Source organism: Dicentrarchus labrax, unplaced genomic scaffold (genome assembly GCF_905237075.1).
Source record: "Dicentrarchus labrax unplaced genomic scaffold, dlabrax2021, whole genome shotgun sequence".
Taxonomy (NCBI): domain Eukaryota; kingdom Metazoa; phylum Chordata; class Actinopteri; family Moronidae; genus Dicentrarchus; species Dicentrarchus labrax.
The window spans coordinates 28,732,871-28,752,910 of NW_026136713.1; the positions used below are offsets into that span (position 1 = coordinate 28,732,871).

Sequence of the window (20,040 nt, forward strand, 5' to 3'; positions counted from 1 at the left end):
TGCGTGTGTCCTGAAGCAACGTCTTTTATCTCGTAGATTGATGGCATTGAGAGGCTCTGGGCAACATGTCAGATGTCACCTTGCATAGCAGAAATTAAAATGCTTTTCCAGTTGCTGCAATTTCTCAAGCTCCTCAAGAGACAGCTGTTGCCATCTGCACATTTGGAATAAGGAAAAGCTTGTGGAGGAAAAAGGGGGAGGAGATGTTTTGCTGGATCTTCGCAGATTCCACGGCGATTAGGAGCACCTTCTCTTCACGTAATGCCTTTGAAAGAGAGGTTGAGGATTATTAATTGGATTAAATGGAGCCAGTGACATATATTGCACTTCTCACCAGTACAGAGCGTGTAATCTGGTCATTTACCGACTTTCTTTTTCTAAGATGTCCCAAAAGAACTTCAGAGTTGACACCAATAAATTCCTCTCAGATCACCTATTGGTTAAACAATGTGGCCCAGACTGTGATATATATATATATATATATATATATATATATATATATATATATATATATATATATATATATATATGTTATATTTTTTTTTATTTGTGTAGTTTAAGTTTGTGGCCATCATTCATCATGTTATATTTTTTTTATTTGTGTAGTTTAAGTTTGTGGCTATCATTGCTCTTATAGTTTATCCACTTCTGTTTCTGCTATAAATATAACACACATCACTGACTGCTTCTGGGGCCTATAAAAAGCTCACTATGACACTGGAAGGACATGTTGTGAGAGAGGTATTATACATTAAATTACAAGAGGTGTTAGTAAAAGTCAGAGTTCCAATGAAGAAAAAGATCGACTCCAAAGGATGCATTTAATACTAATATTTCAACCAAAACTTGTCATTGTGAAGATGTTTTTTTTTTTTTTAAACATTTATTATAGAATGGCTGACAATGGCTGACTTTGCACAAACATATTTACCATACCCTCAATGGCCACTTAACAATCAGTGGACACTTATACAATCTAAATCAATTCAACACAACAGTTCAGCCATAAATTCTACATTTATGAACATCCAGTTTCCATAGTTAAAGGTGGTGTTGAACTTAACGACATTAGATTGAGAGGTGTTTCTAGTTTTTTGTCCTTCCAAGGACAGACCACTAGCCAACCACTAACAATGGGCTCAATGCTAAAATTGAATTAATAACTCTATGACAGCATAAAAAAACCAGCAAATAAAAAATGCAGCAGAAAGAATCATAAAGGGGATTGTGGCCTTGTGGCTACAGAGTGTGTGACATGGGAGGTAACACCACCACATCTGACGTATGTCTGTAAACGTTTCTGTGTGGTATCTGTGCAGTAACGTTCAGAGCTCACCAGAAGCACATTTCATTAACGTTACTGTGTTGAACGTTAGCTAAGTTAGTGGCTCAAAGAGGCTAATTCTCCGGTGTCTGTGGTGGTGGAGGGTCAGGTGTACGTAGCAGGCCACAGTCTGTAGAGTCTAGAGGGGGCAGGGATTGAGGGGGGACAAAAGCTGCCACCACATACATCAACAGCCCCCGAAATTCAATTGCAATAACCAAGATTCAACCAGCAGAGTAGCACAATATGTAGAATTTGGACATGAATCAATCAACAACACTAGTAAATACCCATATACGAGCAGTGTTTGGGGGGTTTAGTTACTAAGTTAGATTGTAGGCTACAGGTGTAACTAATAAAGTTTTTCACTGAGTTTATTTTATGTTTCTTTTTTTACTTGTGACCCAAGTCAAAGTCTGATTTCCGTCACCTTTTCTTTTTTTTGGCCTTAGAAATGCTGCTGAATATACACAGTCTTAGATGCATTGGGAAGCTATAGGTTCATGGTTCACACATAGACACCAAATATTTTTATAATATCTACTTTTGTTCCTTCTCGTCCTCTTCATGTAAATGGAATAAGCCAACCACAACAATTGTCAATGGAGCTGTGGGACGTAGCACTGGCGCGGCACTCTGCCCACCCTGCCCCACTGTCGTAATCAGCCCAAGAGGCAGGATGGGGGGGGGGCATGGCAGCAGATAGTATTTCTCCTTGGCCAAAAGGCGCTGCCCAGACAGAGAGCTCTTTGTTGCCCCCCTCTAAGAACGGCTTTCACTTTGCAATTGTGGAGGTAATTCCAGAGCTGTGCCCCACAACTTTTTTTTTCTCCCCCCCCCCCCGCCCTGCCAAAATCGTGACCTGCAATCGGAAAGACCTTTCAGCCATGGTCGCCTGGTCGTCAGTTCTCAGTGAGTGCACAGCACAATGATAGCATTACATTTCTAAACAAAGAGAATGAAATTTCAACATAGGGGGGACCAGGGTGTTAAATGCAGGTTCAGTTGCCAGATTAAACAACAGACACCTGTTTGATTACTCAAGGGGAGATTAGATAAAAAAAACTCACTCACAAATCCAACCTGCAGTCTGAGCAAATTATCACAAACATGTTGAGGCCCCGCTGCAGGATGAACATCAAGATGTCAATTCTCCAGCACTTTAAAAATGAAATAATCAACACATCGCTATTTCCTGTGATAAGGGTACAACAGGCCCAAAGGTGATAAGTCGAGTTCTATATGAAGCTGCACTACTAAAGGTAATATTTCATCCCCACTGCATGAGGAGCCCTATGTTCAGTTCTGTTTATACAAGTAAAGTACAGATTTCTGGTATAGACTGAGGAAAAAGAAAGAAAAACAGTACATACAGCACAATCGAAAAGTGTCTTTTAGGGGGCAGCAAAAGTGCACTTCATCAAAAGAAGGATAAACTCGGTAACTATCTCAATAATTCACCTCAAAACACCCCAAACACCATCATTTAAGTCTGAAGGCTGCAGTTTGCCTTGTTGCATTATATCTGGGTCCAAAAAAGTCCAAATTAACCCTTGCTATCATTGTGCCAGGTGCTGTATGTGTAATGTTAACTGGTGCAGCTTGAAATGCAAAGTTTGGGTAGTTAACCGATTTTAGGAGGCTCAGTCAAACTGACTTTGTGCCATGAGACTCACATTAAAGGTGACCACGCCAAAGAGTTCAAAGATATTTGTCCATGAGCCAAGGAAAGTTAAAATATTATTTCAAAATTAATGAAAAATATATTTAATTTAAATAAACGTATGTATTAAACTCTCAAATATGTATGGTTTTGTGTAGTATAAACTCAGACAAGAATGATGAAAAATAAAAAGTGAGCCACATATTGACACTTTTTGGTTAAATCTGATTGGAGATAGTATATTCTTATGTATTTCTGTATTTTTAAATCTGATTGGAGATAGTATATTCTTATGTATTTCTGTATTTTTAAATCAATTGGAGATAGTATATTCTTATGTATTTCTGTATTTTCCCTTTCTGTTTGGTATTTTATTAGTTGTGTGTGTTGTTAGGTTATTGTGTAATGTGTTGAATGTGGTGTTTCTATTTCTATTTAACTGACAATTACAGGATCACACAAACTGAAAAAGGTTAAAAGGTTATATGTGGAGATTTAAAACATGAAAATACCAGCAAACAACTATTTTCTATGTAAAGATGTAGTGGAGTCATGGCGTCCTGAGCAGAGAATGACGTCACCCCATGTTGCTACTGCACCCTCTCTGTGGTTTGTCTACATCGCCGGTCTGCTCCATGTGCAGCCGAGTAGAGCGACTGCTGTTTTTCTCATCTACATTGGTAAAACCAGTGTTGGTGATTGTTGGAACAGTGGACAGACTAACAAAAACCGTTTTGGTGAGTTCCATTTAGTTTCTGGCCAGAATTACCGTTTTTGTCTATGGAGTCTGGTAGTAAGTGATATTACAGCTGTGTCTGGTCAAACATAAGGTCTATCTCAGTAGGGATGCTCTCCTTAATCTTGTCAGACACTTAGAATAACAATCTCTCAGTGGCGAAAACAAGCACTTTTAGTCGACGTACTTTGACAGGCGCAAAGGATTAGTAATAGCTTACGTTGCAGCCATTGCAGACCCTTTCACATTGTAACTCAGCAAATTAAGGGTTTATTGGCCCTTGTCAGAGTCGCTCAAACCCTGCTTGTAACGCATCAACTTTGAGGACAAAATGTTCCCTTGCTGCCTGATATATCCCACCCACTGACAGGTACCATGAAAACCAGATAATCAGTGTTATTCACTTGACTAGTCAGTGCTCATAATCTTATGGCTAATCTGTGTATATAACCTTTAACAAAATGGTTTTAACTGGAGGTCCACATAGTAGCTCACCCCAACTGGTCGAGGCAGACGACCACCCACCTAGAGCCGAAGGATCTGTCCTAGGTTTCTGCCTTTTAACAGGCAGTTTTTCCTTGCCCTTGTCGCCTAGTGCTTGCTCATGGTGGTACTGTTGGGTCTCTGTAAATAATGTTATAAGGAGTTCGGTCTAGACCTGCTCTATTTGAAAAGCTGTTATGAATTGGCGCTATACAAATAACAGTGAATTGAACTTTTTGTGCAGCACTTTGGAAACCCTGTGTTTGTTAAAATCGTGCTATATAAATAAAGTGGATTGGATTAGATAGTATCTCTTTCTAGCGATTTAAACTGCATCTCACAGTCTTCATATGTGGATGGAGTTTGCTCAGTTTGTGGGGTTTGTAGACCTTGTGATATTTCTATTTTGTGTTGAATGTAAACAGTTATCACTATTATTATTATTATTGATCAATGTTCCATTCTTAGGAACTGAGTAAACTCTGATGTTTTGAAAGCTTTGAAATGTCAAAAATTGTTACATTAATAAATATTTAAAACATTGTGCAAAGACAAAGGCACCTGGTGCTACAGAAAGATAAGGACAAAGTACAATACATTTATACTGCCATATTGTTCACAACCGTTACAAATGCATACACACAACAGAACAAACACTTGAGGATGTGAAAAGAAACAATATTCGCTTTCTAACTGTAAATGGGGCTGTACGAGTTTCAAGAACCATACAGGAAATTAGAGGAGCGATGAGACAAGGTGGTGGACTGGGAAGAAACAGGACCAACCAAAACTCCCACCACCCTTACCCCCCCTGCTAGCCACTCCCTTGCACTTTGCCTAGGTGTATTCCTCTCCTTCCAATTGAGGATGCATTCCTGGCACACCACACCCAAGATCATTGTAATGAAAATTCCTGTGCCTGTGCCAAAAGGATCCAGTTGCCGCTAATCCTTTTTGCGGAGCATCACCTGATCCTGAGGCCGGCGGAGGTTAGGACTGCGGCCTTGCCAATGGTTGGAGGTGCTTGAAACATGGACAGAGTGTGTGTTGGGTTGGGGGGGGTAGTTGCAGTCAATAGTGGCTCAAAAGCCATCTGTCGAGCAAATATTTCACGATACCCTCATCCCCTTGATTCACATCCACCTCTGCTTCCTCTTATAATGCTCTTCCCTTCAAGCTCCCATTACCATCTCTGGAATTTCTGTCATACGTGATCACAGTAGGAATATTTTGTTACTGTTGGCAAGGTGTGGTAACTATTGGCTTCACACTCTGTACCGTCGGACTGTTTGTAATGTTAGAATTTAAACTAACGCCACTGTTATGCTCATAGTTGATCATAAAAGTGTCAGCTGGATTCAGAAAATATTAAATCTCAAAATTTCCACAACTCCTCAGACACACACTTGAGACCTGAGAAATACATTGTGCTGTTCTCCAGAAAGTCTAATGATTCAAATGGCCACAACTAAAACAAACACGCTACAAAATACAGCTTAATCACTTCCTCTGGCGAAACCTTCATTGTCTGAGAGTGTTATCATCAAACCGCAAAGGAAAGATATGTTCTGTATGATTTCAGGTCCAGCCCACTAAGAGAGCAGAGAAAAACTTGTGTATTTTTGCATCTGCAGAGCTGAGCTGCTCCTATTACAAGTCTTTTTGAGCGGTAACTTGGAGAGGGAACCTGATCTGGCTTTGCAGACCCAACACTGAGCAGAGTCGACTGATACAGGGATCAGTGTGGGAGTGAAAAGAAAAGGCAAAGATGACACTGCTGTTTTCTCCCTTTAAAAAAATTGCTCTTTTTCAGCTTCACTTTCATTTCTGGGAACTTCCCAGAGCCATGACAGGTTTGACTTCTGGTCATTAGAACAGTCAGGGGGGTTAATGCCTGGCTCAAGGGCATCTGAGTGTTAGTTGTTAAGATAATGGAGAGTCTTACTCATCAAGAGTACATGCTTCAGTTTTCCCATTCATTATGGAGGCTGGAGCAGACTACAATTCACTGGGTTCTTCCTGGGTAGTATCAATGAGGTGTACATCACAGTCATGTAATTTACTTTTTTAAAAAGAGACATAATTGTTTCAATACTAATACTAAAGCAGAAAAAATACTCTCTAGATTGTTGTTCCTTTCTGGCATTTTCAGTGGACATTTTAAGCTCTGCACACCTTGCAAACATCCATTTAAATATTACAGTCAAAGTCAAACAGTTTGGTGCAAAAACTATGACTTCTCCTGCCTTTTCGTGTTTCTTGAATGTAAATGTTGGAAACCAGACATGAATATGCTTAATGAACCTTTTGTCCCTGAGTTTGTTCCCTTTAGTAAGATACCAGCATAATCACATTATTGGTGGGGGCCAGTGGTTTCAAGTACCAGTGAGAAGATGAATTACAATTTAGGAGCTATCGTTTGAGTAATACATTTACGGGTTTGAAGGCTTATCACAGCATTTTATAAAACTATGAGACAGGATTTTACAACTATGGAAAGTTGTCATGGTGACAATCATCATCCTGGACTCAATAATCATGAGGTAAACAACGGATTTACACAGTTTACATTGTAAAGTAATCTAACTGGAATGTGCCTTTCCATGTGCTTGATTGGGCAATGCAGTGCAAAAGCTGAGCAAACTTTTTTGCCAGACGACTGTGTGTGAGTTTTTTCATTCAGTGCTGCTGATGGAGTTTCATTTCCAACATTTCCAACAAGAAGAAAAAAGAAAAACATAAAAAAAATAAAATAAAATAAAAAAAGAATTTGGGGTTCTATTGATACACAGCATTTTAGAATACTCTTAGAGAGGACTTTACAGCTCTAGGAATGTTATGGCAGCAATCATTTTATTATCTGTCTCAACAATTGTGAGGTAAACTGTAAAATTACAAAGTAGTTCACCTAGAAGTTCTTTTTTGAGCAACAGAATGTGTTGCAACGTTGAGCACGTTTAAAATTTTCTGCTCGATGAAATTTTTTTGTGAGAGCTCTTGGTTTTGGGACTCCTGGTGAGCCAAATCACAGGCTTCACACAGACCATACTCACCACAAGTGTAACATACGACCACCTTCTGCACCCAATGCCCCTGTCTTTGTCTATTTTGGAGTATCTTTGTAATATCAGAGCCTGAATTGTTCAAAAATACTTATTTATTTGCTTTTCTAACTGGTCAAATGTGATGCCGTCACCTGATTGCCGAAAATAATGACATAACCTAAAAAAAAAATCAAAGATAAACATCAGCTTTGACAGTGACAGAATCAGGAAGGAGAGGCTTCAGACCGATCTGGTCATACAGTGGGGTAAGAGGCAGAAACACCAATTCAGTAGCCTCAACAGACCAGAATGCAATGCAGCCACAATAAGCTGTGAGTAACTTGTACAACCCACAGCTGGATTCAACAAGTTCAGGCCTGTTCTCATCTAAGCTACTCTGGAAAACATAGGAGTAGATTATATCAGTAAAAACAATATATGTATAGAAAACTAGAGAGGGAGGGACTTTAACTGCCACAGATATCGGTTAGATAAATACACAACTTTCAAGTTTCTTTTTTTTCAAGGTCCGGCTATGCCAGTGTGTACGAACACACATTTTTCTCATCTTCTTTCTTCCTCTTGTCTGCGAGGGTTAAGTAAAAGATACTTTCATCTCCTTCATCACAGTGTGGCAGTGACTGTTCTTGCTTGGAAATACAGCATATCTGATTTCTGCTTACAGATCCTGATGAGCCAAAACCCATGTTCCAAATCTTGATTTAAAACAAGCGCGCTGCTAAAAGCTTGAAGGAAATCACTAATGAAAACTTGGCAGAGGCTAACCACCTATATATCACCCTCGCATGGATGTTACACGAGCTTTTAATTTACAGCATTAAAACATGCTACGGCTGCATTACTATTTACCTTTCCATATCCGATAGCCCCGGCCGGTTGCCATGGGGTTTCAGTCATATCCAATCCCGGCCCCTTTGGCACACACTCTTATCTCTGTTTAAATATCCGGTTACTTCCCCCTCTGGTCCAGGCACACAGAGACATGTCATTAAGAGCAGTATCTCTCCCCAGCCCAGGCTTCCTTCCTGTGCGCGTGGTGACGGATTGATTTTCTCCGGTAGGGATCCACTGCAAGAAATATTCATCTAAACACGTTATTTAATCTAGTGTCGAGTCTAAAAGTGGCATTTTTTTTTTCTTCTTGGAGGAAGAAAAACAGCTGACAGGAAAGAGGGATGATTTCACTTTTCTTCAATTGTTTCCAGAAAATTCTCCAGCCAAGTGACATCACATTGAAATAAGTGGAGTGATCGACCTCGTTATCACTTTTTCCAATAATTTAGTATTTCTTTAATAAGTTGCACTGGAAAAAGAGATTAAATTATGTCACGCTACCAAACTTCTTTATTTAATGAAATGATTTAAAAGTGGAATTAAGTCGTCTATAACTTTTATCGAACTCGAGTGGCGACCATTAAATTGCAAAACTAATTTAAAGTTGGAATCAGTATTGTCTTGTACTGTTGTTTTTTCTTAATTATATTTTATAATAACCATCTGGAGTGTAGTGAAACACAAAAAAAAAGGGCCCCGTCACTCTCCACACTCAGCTATTGAATTGTTGATCAGGTTTGTTGCAGGTACCTGGTTAATTACACCAGAGTCATCCAATTGACCTTTTTCACAGCAGCCTTTGTGACATAGTATGGAATACTGGAATGGAATGGAATATGAAATAGTAGGGTAAACATAGGTGTTACAACCATTTCACTTTTCTTGTCTGCAACCACCTGCAACACCATGAATCCCCTCCAGAATCGTTATCCCCAAATTTAAAGGGTTATTCTTTATCTCTGATGGCCATCCTATCACCCTGCTTTCAACTGTGGCCATTCAGCCATAACACTTTCTTTCCAACCTGTTTGTATGACAAATGGTATAAACTTGTTGTTTTCAAGCCTGAATTCTTCTATGAAAAGTGGGCACGGATAGGTTGTTGCTGAACCATTAACCTCTTAAAATGGGCATAAGAACTGAACAAAACTGTTAAAACCAGCAACAGATGGAACTTACTGAAAAACATTAGAAGTAGCATGAACAGTCACCGATGATGAATAAAAAAAAACATAGCGTCTACAAATCCTTGTGCTTAACTATGATTTGAATCAGAAAAGTGAATCCTGATTTCCATAATAATCACTTGCAGTGAAAATCTCACTGATTGCACTTTTGGGAGTAAGCAGAATGAAGTGACTTGTTAAAATGGAAATTTTTTACAGTGGAGTCTTGGGTCTGTGGCTTGGCGTCTGCTCTCCGGAGCAGCCCTTGGTACCCACAGGGGTCAAATCTCCCTCCTCTGTTTCTGGAAGAACAGAGGCTGTTAAGAGAGGCCTACACTCCAGTATCTTTACAAATCAATGGAAGCACTTCCTCTCTCCTTGTCCTCCACATGCACTAAGGACGTATCGATTACAGCAGTACACGCAATACATCCCTGTGTTTCTTGACTGCTTGTAAATATGCAGTTTGATGAGAGATTTCTGGTGTAGGGTTAAGAGGAGAGGTCTTGCCTGTGAGGGTCAAAACCTCATTTTAAGAGAGTTCATTTTTCATGCTTTGCCAAAACCCCTGGTCATGGTTATGGAGCAATCATAGCTGTATGGGGATAAATGCACAAGGGTTGCCCTTAAAGCCATCCACTGTACAGCTGTGGCAAGCGAACACCCCAAAAGGACATATTTATCCTGAGGTATAAAATTTTCTTTCAGCACCCCTTCTCTCCCACAGGTTTAGTCGTGATCGTGTTACACGTCCTAGCCGTAAGAGTGCAGGGAGGGGGGTGCAACTTTTGCACGTCTTTATCATAAAAATGTTTGTCCATTGTACAGATGCCCTGGAGTTGAACTCTTAAAGAGAGTAAACAGAGGGGGGGAACGGCTACGCAGGCCTTTCCTTCTCTTTCAGCTGCACTAATGATGTTGTGCCGGACCACAGCTGTTTTTTTGTGGCAGGTGTGCAAGTGGGAGCCACAGCAGACTGCACTCGGCCCTGGATCGGAGGAATGCCAAAAACAAGACGGAAGGAGAGGAGACGGGGCGCATAGCGAGGCGGAGAAACGAATATCCACACAAGATACAGCTCCCTGAGCTCCCAGAAAGCTGGATACAATATTCAATTGAGAATTTCCCCTCAACACCTGGCCACCGGCACAAGTAGGATATTGATGTGGGTCCCGCGCCAGAGCCCCACAGCTTGACTCATTTCAAATCCTCTGGCGATTTCATGCGGTATTTAGCCGAAATGCTTGGACAAGAACTCGTCTGGAGTTCTTTCCTGAGACGGGGGACATAGCCAGTATGTCTTGAATATGCACTCTTCTGGTCTGGGCCATGAGGATAGAAATGGCCCCGAGATCATTTCCTGTTTGGAACTGGGATCAGGAGCAGAGAGGGGAAAATATGCACAGAATATTTGCTATGCGGATTGGAGATCACTGTGGAGATTACTACAAGGTTATTGTAAGACTGTATGTACTGTACAAAATAAGAGAAATTTAATTTTTAATCATTTGTGGGGGGTTTACCATTTAAACTTCCACGGAAATCTCAGATCTGTCACCAAGAGGTAAAACTAAGGTATTATGTAATTGTAGAAATTGAATCTGTTTGAGATAACTGTAATTTGCATGTATTGCAGATACTTGATTAGCCACTTGTGATGAATTCATACTCAAGACATTAATAATAATGATTCCCACCTACTTTTTCAGAAGAAAAAGTGAAATTTAGAAGATTTAGGACAAATAAACTCAATTGGTGCAGATAGCTCAGATCGTACAAACACTTCCAAAATGTTAAAATTTGCCAGAAAAGATGAAGAAGCAGGACCTGCTGGTTGATCTGTGGGCTGCAGCAGTACGCATAATGCTGTGGGACATTTGTTACTCCCCCCTCTGTCATTTCCAATCTGATACTTTCCACTCTCTGTCTAATAAAGCAGTAAAGGCTTAAAAAATTAATTTTTAGATATTGCTTTCGGGTAGGAAGTGAGACCAGAGTGAGACCTCTGTTCTCCCTGCACTAGCGCCTCTAGCTAATATTAAAGCCGAGGCCATACGTGGTAAATATTAGCTTTTCTCTCCCGTGTTGACAGTGTGTGCTTTTCCACACACACACGGAACAAAGGTCTGCCATATTGTACACCCACCTGGGAACTCAGATGGGACAGAGTGGAGGTAGGTGTTCATTGCTTAACAGTGGTGGCTTTTCATTGTGTGACTTATGATTATGCAGTTGAAAGGCCCCTTCAGACCGGATGTGTAACGTTGATAATGGGAACAGGAGGCTCATTCTGCTGCTGCTGTGGATACAACAGCCAGATAAATGCCTCAAAGTGCAAATCAGCAAGATTCTCATTATTTAAGGCTCTCTCCATCTTTGATGTTTGATGTTCAGCACTTATTGGTGCTGTGTCTGCACTTCCCAGAAATCATCTGTCAGTCAAACAGTGTGTCACCAGCGTGATGTGTTTATTTTTTTTATTTTTTTCAGCTGATCATTTACATGTGTATGGGTGGTGCTGTTTTTTGTTTGTTGTTTTGTTGACTGCTCGGTGGTGGTGAACACCACTACTACCAAGATCTTCTGTTTATCACTAATGTAAAAAGGTTTTACTTCCTCTTAGTCCCAAATACCTGAACTGAAACGCCTCACCAAACGAGTGTGTTGGAAAAAACTACAGTGGCCGCGAAACTCACAAAAACACACAAGGCGCTATCTAGAGCCAGTGTTGGATTTGTCTGTTCTGGACATTGTAGTCCAACATGACGGCCTCTGTAGAAAAAGACCCAGTCCCTCTGTAGATAAAAAACAGCTCCTTCTAAGGTAACAAAAACACAATAATTCTTATGTTCAGATTATTATACTCTCATGAAAACATAACAATGAATATTATATTCCATTTATGCTCCTAAATGTTACACACTGGAGCTTTAACAAGATTCCCTGTATACGTTTATTCACATTTGTTCCTTCTTATTGATGTTCATGTTTAATGCGTTATTTGGAGGCAAAACCAATAATGACCAAGTCTGCCAATCTTTCAGACTTCCTCACCTAAGCACACCTGTTCAAACGTGGGCATGCTTGTCCGATTGACAGTTTTAGAAAGTTACAAACACAGCCCCCGGGAACTCCCTCATTACAAAGGTGTAGGAGGAGGGGATGCGGCTGCTGTTGGATGATCCCACAAGCATCTCGTTTGAAGCTTTTAATGTGCATCGAAACATTATATCATACCCGTTAGGAATAATGGCCAAAACTTAAAAAAGGTAATTTTCCTTTCAAGTAAAAGTGTAAAGTCTGACTACCTGCACACACACTAGTAAATTTAGAAGTGTTTGGCTGACATTAGCTCCAGCCCAGTAGTGAGCCCCTCATCCAACTCTTGCCACACGAACACATGCAGTGCATGCCCACAAACACATAAAATAGCATTCCCTCTCTACACTCAGGTGTTTTACTTACCTACCTGAAACACTTTGGCTTGGAAAACAGGGGCAGCTCAGTCAGAGCTTTTTTTTCTCTTCTCAAACCTAAAAGAGAGGCACTTTCCTCAACCAAAGACTTTTTACATTAAGTGAAACGCACCCAGATTATGCAGGACGAGCATTCATCGCTCAGGTGTTAGCAAACACACTGTCCCAGCATGCTCCTTGGCTCAGAGCACACCAAAGGTCACAAGTCAGTTTCCTAAAAAGAGCGAAATACCAGCAGCAGAGGCCCAATCCCGCTGGCAGTGCCTCCCCCCTTCTCCCCACCACCTCCTCTTCTCTTCCCTCTTTGGCCTGCCAGTGTGGTTTGCCTTGGCTGACTGATAATAAGAGACACAAAAATCCTCTTATCCCCCCCCCTTTTCTCTCCGCTGAAATGAGTCACTTCCTTGCCAGGGCCTCGGTTGCTGTACCGCCGCCAGGAGATACCCAGCTATTTATTGCCCGTTTCCACCCCAGAAGAGGGGAGTCTGGGAAGGCGTTTTCAGAGGAGACTACACACACACACACACACACACACACACACACACACACACACACACACACACACACACACACACACACACACACACACACACACACAAACTGAACCCCCTCAGCATGCATCCACACAAAGACACACGCATAGAGAGAAAAGCCAAGCATGCTTAGACACACACACTTCCTGGCCTGGTTTTAAGCATCCGACAGGACCCAGAACACGTTCTCCTCGGATTCCACGATTGATGTTTGCGTTCCTCCCCAAAGCTGCTAGCCTGCTTGCCTTTAAGGTCTCCGTTTTCCATGACGTCCCACCGGGAGCCAGGGGAGATTTATGTCCCTTTCCCGGCATTTTTCAGAAGGAAACAGCTTCGCTTTTTCTGACCACACGTGCGACGCACAAACACAAGCTTGTGAGGAGGCACACAAACAGTCTCTCATGATAAAAACAGATATGGCCGGAGCTATAGCACGGCTGTAGCCGGCTGAAAGCATGCATAATTTTTTACACAGATGTTTTCTTACACAGAGGCCATCTTTCATGACTATATCAGATATGCATAAAGTCGATGATACTGTGGTGCAAGAAACCTGCAGTTGTGCATAAAATCACATTTAGTTTTCATACTGAAAGTGTTGAATTCTTTCGCATACATGGAACATGCTCACCTGGGGTCAATTCATCTATTCATGCAGAGCTTCACAACACACTCATGCACTCACACACTTGCACTTAACCCTCATAGTCACATACAGCCACAGCCACAGCCACACACACACACACACACACACACACACACACACACACACACACACACACACACACACACACACACACACACACACACACACACACAAAGTCTTACACACAGGATCCTTGTGAATCCAAAACATTCCTTTCAGCTCAAGTTCAGGCACATCCCCCTAATAGAGGGGTTTGCACTTTTATTCATGGGCCCTTCTTTGGAATATGGCTACTTTATAACTATCAGCTAGTACTTGTTGGGCCTTTTTTTTCACTACACTACATTGTCCTTCTAGCATTTCTTTGGAACACTGAGGATTGTGATTTAAATGGCTTTTGAGTACTCCTAATCCACCGGAGGCACATAAGTCACACAAAGGTAGCTCCGAAAGGCCGGGCGAATTCCTCCAAGCAAAGAGGAAGTCTTAAATCCCAAGCTTCGCTTAAATACCACGGAGGTGACTTATTAATGGAATGATTTTGACTTGTGTGTATAGATGGCCCTTGATGGAGTGTGATGGGCTCAGGTGGCTGGAAGTAACACTAATGCGGCGTGACAAAGGATGTGGACAAATAGAAATTCTTTGGTTCTCTTTGCTATTGTCCGGGGTGAAAGAGGAGGAAAGGTGTTTCCAGTCTACAGGCAGAAAAGGCCACTTTGGGAGGACAAAGAAACATAGACATGTGTGCACACATCCAGGCTTGTTGTAAATATTAATCCAACGGTGTGACTGCAGACTGAAATGTAATAGGTTTTTAATTAAATTAATCCATCCTCAGTATATTTTTAAATGTACTTTTACTTTAACGTACAACTTTATTAGTCAACTATCATTTTTGTCCAACTGAGCAAAGCTCTTCGTACTTTTTGTAGAGAAACACCTTCATAGATAGAACGTAGACACACTGATACTGCTTGCACACACACACAGCCATCTATTTCACACTGAGGAGTTTGTCTATAATCTACTCTAAATTCATTATATTTTGTAAATCAAATCTAATGTGGACTCGAAAACTCAGAAAGTCTTTCCACATAACATCACTGGACAGTCGTCTAAAGTCTCTGATGATGATGATATGAAAAAAGCACTTGAATTACAAATGCATTTATTTAGAATTCTGCAACACTGATGCAAGTTCAGAGGAACAAAGTGAAACACTTTTTGTTTTAATGAAAGATTTATGATGGAATTGGTCCACATTGATCAAAAATGTGTTGTTGCTTTCAACCGCTTGTCAGTCAGCTCTTTTGTGCTGCACTGCACAGACCTGTTTCAGAAAAAAAGCATTTGCAAAAACATTTTTATATACGGCTTGCTCCAGCTTCCTCAGAGACCAGATGGGTGGGGTTTGACAAAAACAGCAGGACAAAGCATCGACTGTCGGGAAGCTTTTACAATAACAACGAAAGCATTTGAAACCTAATGATTAATTGACATGATTGACACTTTAGCCAACAATATCTGAATGGGCCTTTGGTAGACTCCACTCGAAGAAAAGATGGTTTGATGCTGTAAACAAGCATCTAAATTCAGCTCCATTAAGAATTAAAAACATCCTTTCCTCTCCATCTTCCTGGAGACATAACAGCTCAACAGAAGCAAAACTTTGGGTTGCATCTTAAAAAGGTCCAGTATGTAACATTAAGGAGGATCTATTGGTAGAAATGGAATACAATATTCACAGTTATGTTTTCATTGGTGTATAATCACCTGAATATAGGAATCATTGCGTTTTTGCTATCTTAGAATGAGCCTTTTATAGCTACCAACGCCTCAGGTGCCTTCCATGGAGGGCTGTCATGTTCAACCGGCATGTTTCTACAGTGGCCCAGAAAGGACAAACCAGACACTGGCTCTCGATAGCATGTCACGTTTTTGGCGCATTTTGCAGGCACCATAGTTTCTCCTTCATGCTTGGAAGGGGAGGGTGAAGCGAGGGAGTTGCGATCTGCAACTACACAGCTAGATACCAGTAAATCCTACACACTGGTCCTTTAAAGGAAACGAGCTTTAGCAGCTTTCCAATCCATCATTTCCACCCAGTTTGACCCGTTCTGGGGCTGCAGGCTGGTACACTGATCAGAGAGATCATTCTTCATCTGGAAAGCCTGGGTTCATTCCACAGTGACACTAAGCAGTAACCCCTGCTGAAGTGCCTTTGAGCAGATAGTGAATCCTACTCCAGGATTGTTTCTGTGACTGAACCTAACCTCTGACCTCAGACAAGCAAAACCATGAATACCTCCTTCAGCAAATCATTCAGAATCACAAACAACAGGTTAGACGCATGTGTCATGTCAGGCTGTATCACGCTTCATATTCCACACAGTAACTGTGTTTACATTCTTTCATTTACTTTGTAATAGAGAGCGATGGTGAGCTAAACAAGTAGATTTACACAACTGGAGGTAACTTAAAGAGCACCAATCATGGTGAGCAGAAAGCCTGCAGTGCAATCGCTTTCTTAGATGTTTGTTACTTAAAAGGGGAAACCTGCTGAGAGCCTTTCCACAACTTCCTTAATGTCGTTCTCACTTTCAGCTAACTCCAACGGCATCAGAAGTCACAGTTTCTACATTCCCTGCGTGGTATCTCCATGGATGCCATAACCCATTGGTTTTCAAACTGGGGTCCAGGGACCAACAGGGGTCAACAAAAGGAGGACTGGAATATTGCATCCATAATATGGAATATCTTTTATCACATAATTTGAAGTTAGAACGACAAGGGAAGAAATAGGACAAAATCCTCTCAAATTGAGAGTCTGTCGTCTAATATGCATCTATTGTGGGGGTCCGTGACATTAAAATGTTTGGAATATCCTGCCATAGCCCACAACCTTGGAGCTTAGTATATGTGTATATATATACACATATATATACATTTATTTGTTCTGTGCAATGTGGTTCATGAGAGGAGAAATACTAGGAGGAAGAGTAAAATATAGGTAAACGAATGGGGGGAAAATGAGGTGAAAGAGGGAGAAGAGGAGGAATAGGGATGGTGGAAGTTGGGGGTTAAAGAGAACTAAATTTAATTTCTTTCAGTTATGGAAGTCAAAGCCAACTTCCTTTTCTGGTGAGATAAGATCTGTCAAATGAAAGGTTCTCTAGGGGTAGAGGGGGTTAATATGTTTCGTTTGTCCCTTCTGGGCTACTGCAGAAACACAGTGATTAATATGGCGAATTCCATTGAAGGCGACCTACAGCTCATTCTAAAGTAACAAAAACACAACGATTCTTATTTTCAGGTGATTATACACTAATGAAAACATACCTATGAATATTATATTCCATTTCTGTCATTAGATCATCATAAATGTTACACACTGGACCTTTAAAGGAGCTACAGCCTGTAAGAATTAAGAATTGGCCACCTGTTGAATTCTTACTCCAAATGTGGGACAGCACATCACCAGAAAGTTGGGGTGCCCACCCCTATTGTAAGAAATAAGTAAATGCAGGGTCTGCTGAAGGAGTCAGTCCCCCTGTAGGGACCTCAGAGACAGGACGGAAAGCATAAACACTTACTGAGCCTCTGTGATGTTTTTCAAGTGCTTAACAGCTCAATCTCTCTTAAAATAATTACACCTGAAAGGCAGAGATCCATCACAACTACCCACGGTCTGGAAATTGCCCTCAGATGGGCACACACACGGAGAGAGCGAAAGAGAGAGCGAGGCAACATTTGTAAGCTATTATGACTCTCCTTTCTTCCTCTCCTCTTCTCTTTCCTACTCTGCCTCTTCGTTTTCTTTATAAACATTTGCTCTGTGGATGATGATGATGCAGGATGTGGTTGGGAGACATTGGAACAACTATTCTGAACACTGTATGTTTGTGTGTGTTGTGTGTGTTTTACACTGTGTGAATGCAAAACTGGAATGTATTCAAGGATGTCAGTTGAACTTAGTATTAAATATTTAGCTGTAATATTTGCACTGACATTACTTCATGGTTTTAGTATCTGAATTTGGCATTATTCGTAATTACATAAATATAGAGCAGCAAAACAATGCGTTCCAGAGGTTAAAGTCCTTAAAGTTCATTTCCTGCACAGATATTGTGAAATAATTGGCAGTTGGAGCAGTCCAAGGCTCGGTGGAGATGAAACTTACCTGATTGAATCTATTGAACTACACTGGAAATGAACTATAATTCCCAAGGAGCATTTCAGTAACAAACATCCAATCAGAGTTTAAAATTATATTACAGTGTAGAAATGTAAAGTAATATATAAAATATATGGTTTTATTTCCGCACTGCTATTGATTCATTATACTGACCAAAGTCATGCAGGGTTCCAGCAGGTTTCAACAGGGTAAATAGGATAAATAAGACTTTTTAAGTTAATTATGAATGACACCTATTTAACAGGACAATATGTATTGGTTTCATTTTGTTGTTGCATGATCAATAGAGATTCTTTCTCGAAAACACATTTAAAAAGCAAGACTGAAAAATACAACTTTATACAAGTAACAGTAACTTCATTAATCCAATAAATGTTTAAGTCAAATCATTACTTTTTAAGACATTTTAAGGCCTTAAATTAAAATTATTGGATTTAAGACATTGTAAGTCATCTGACACTCTATCAAGCACTAGGAATGTGGCAGCATTATTAAAACAACTAAAATAATGGCGACGATCTAAACAGTTACTTTGGTAAGTACGCTACAATACTATCATAACCAATAGAACCAATGGCAGAAGTTACAAAGTTAAAGCCCAAGATATAATAAACCAAACCGTACATTTAAAAATTAGGGCTGTCCCCCAATAGTCAACTTAATCATTAGTAAATGAGAAGACTCTTAGTTAGAACTTATTAATTCCGTGTTTTGAACAACAGACTGTGTGATGTTATACTGTGTTGAAATAATAAATGTTCAGTCTCCTTGCTGGTTGTTCTGACACATTCAGGTTCAATAGCGCTTTTTCCGTTCAATCATTTAACAGGTGACTGTTGAAATCTATATATTGAATTAATTAAATTCATATCTTAAACGTGCAACGACTAGTCAACTGTTGTCTTTATCTAATGACTACAACTATCTATCGACTAGAAAAATCTTTAGTCGGGGGCCTGATTAATAATATACTTTTGTTCATGGTTTCCATTGCCATGGGGGTCTGTGTGATGTAAATTTAATTTACCCAAGTCTGCGACCCCTGTGCAAACTTGCAGCTCAAAGTGGTGATGAGGCCCAGAACAAGTGCACTGACTCATGCATGCACTAGTAAAGCAAACTTGTTTCATGCACGTTATGTATGTTTTTATTGGTCCTGTTCTCATCAAGCGTTTTTCATTCATTAAGAGTCTGTTCATTTTTAAATTCAGCAACTATGGGGCTTTTTTAAGTTTTGCTTAACTGCAACAGCCAAGAGGTCTAAATATGCTGCAGTTCTGATTCACACAGCTAGCTGGTGTCTTCACCATAGCATTAGCTGCTGTGGTCCATGGGTTTCGTGGGTAAAATTCACCATAAAAACACTGACTTTAAGTTGGAATATTAATAACCAGTGGCCATAACTTAAAACTATAGTATTATTAAATGATCTAGGACACTACAGTGGATTATGACTTCAAATGATAATCTACATTGGGGGAAAAAACATCCAGAACCAGCTGCAGCATTATTTTTAGCAGTACTTTAATACAGTCCTTTAATCCCATGAGTTGTAAGGTTTTCTGTAAACCATAATGCTGTCAAAATATCCTCCATTGGAAACAACCAGCATTAGATTAATAGTTTGCTAAAATAAAGCAGACTTGTTCAGCCCCTTTCGTGGTAACAGTTCTAGTAAAAGTGAAGCATACAAGTATACACTGTAGGCCTAAGCAAGTTACAGTCCAAGCTGCTGTTGTTGTGAAGGCCTGCGATACAGAGCTAGTTAATGTTTACCCAGAAAATATGTAATTGCAGACTTCCCCCTAATAAACTGTTCCAGAATGCAGACCACAATCCTCCTCCTGTAAATTATTTTTAAGCCTCTGTCTACAACACACACACCACACACCCCCCCATTTATACACACTCTTTAA

General features: G+C 40.3%; 1 long non-coding RNA gene across 1 annotated transcript in view; it reads right to left on the reverse strand.

The window, feature by feature from the left end:
* Positions 1–206: 206 nt before the first annotated feature.
* LOC127374760 (uncharacterized) overlaps positions 207–20,040 on the reverse strand; it is a 32,798-nt gene continuing 12,964 nt past the window's right edge. The window contains exon 3 of the long non-coding RNA XR_007887261.1: positions 207–265. This is a non-coding gene — a long non-coding RNA (uncharacterized LOC127374760). The remainder of the gene's footprint in view (positions 266–20,040) is intronic.